The sequence below is a fragment of the Rhinopithecus bieti genome, unplaced genomic scaffold (genome assembly GCF_001698545.2).
Source record: "Rhinopithecus bieti isolate Rb0 unplaced genomic scaffold, ASM169854v2 repeat_26742, whole genome shotgun sequence".
NCBI classification, from domain to species: Eukaryota; Metazoa; Chordata; class Mammalia; order Primates; family Cercopithecidae; genus Rhinopithecus; species Rhinopithecus bieti.
The window spans coordinates 1-1,170 of record NW_016838456.1 but is presented as its reverse complement, the minus strand read 5'-3'; the positions used below and the strand labels follow the sequence as shown (position 1 = coordinate 1,170).

The 1,170-nt window shown below is 44.3% G+C and overlaps 1 long non-coding RNA gene across 1 annotated transcript; it reads left to right on the top strand.

The window, feature by feature from the left end:
• Positions 1–6: 6 nt before the first annotated feature.
• On the top strand, positions 7–1,170 carry LOC108524883 (uncharacterized). Its single transcript, XR_001884155.1, has 3 exons — positions 7–206; positions 619–646; positions 1,155–1,170. It is a non-coding gene; the product is annotated as an uncharacterized LOC108524883 (long non-coding RNA).

The following is a 1,170-nucleotide window of genomic DNA, read 5'->3' as shown; positions in this document are numbered from 1 at the left end:
AAGGAGAATGGTCCAGCAGCAGCTCAGTCCATGCTTGTCAACCAACCCCTCCATACACTCCAGCCCTGGTCCACAGCCCCCAAGGCTCCTTGTGGGATTCCTCAGCAACACCAATGCACTGACCATCACTCTATGTTCTCCTAGGTCCTGTTGACGATCTGCAGGCGTCTGCACATGACGGCGTGGAGGATATGAAATCAGAACGTGTAAGACTTTCTTTCTTTCTCTGGAAGAGAAATGTTTGTTTTTGTTTTGTTTTTTGTTTTTTCTGGGGCTTCTACACTATCAAGTGAATATCATTTTTGACTGCCATCATGGGTCAGGCCTCGGTTGGTCATGGACTCTAGCTACTGGTCACTAGAAGTTATGACCAACTGAAGCCTGATTGACGATGGCAGTCAAAGGACGGCATCACTTACAAACTGTCTGGTAGTTAGTATGTTTCTCAATAGCAAGCTTTTCTCCCTGAAAAATAATTTTGTATTTGTCAGCCAACATGGACGTTTGCTAAATATTCCAAAAAAAACCTCACTGCACTGTCCACAAGCATCCTCTATGCTTTCTTTCGGGGCCAGTAACCTGATCACTGTTGTTTTTTTTTTTTTTCTCTTATTGCAGAGCAATTCGAAAGCCCAGCCTCAACTCTGTACGTATTCTTTTTTTTTTTAACAGCTTTATTTAAACGTAGTTGACGTGCAAAACAATTTACTCATTTAAATTAGGTGATTCAGCGTTTCTACTATATTTACACGGTTGTGCAACCATTGTTACAATCTCATCTGAGAACCTCTTTATTCTCCCTCAAAGAAACCCCACTAGTAGTCACTCCTCTGTCTTTCCCAACTCCCACACCCCTGGATCTAGGCAGCCTCGAATCTACTTCCTGTTTCTATAGTACAGTGGCTTTCTATATTAACCGGTTCTTAGGGTGACTATTTCACATTGATGAGGTTGCCCTAGCTAGAAAGCCAAGGATCTTTCATTTCTTTCTGCCCCTCTCCTTTGCCTGCCTTCGACGCCAAGGAGAATGGTCTAGCAGCAGCTCAGCCCATGCTTGTCAAGCGCCCACTTGCATACACTCCATACACCCCAAGGTTCCTTGTGGGATTCCTCAGCAACACCAATGCACTGACCATCACTCTGTGTTCTCCTAGGTCCTGTTGAAGATCT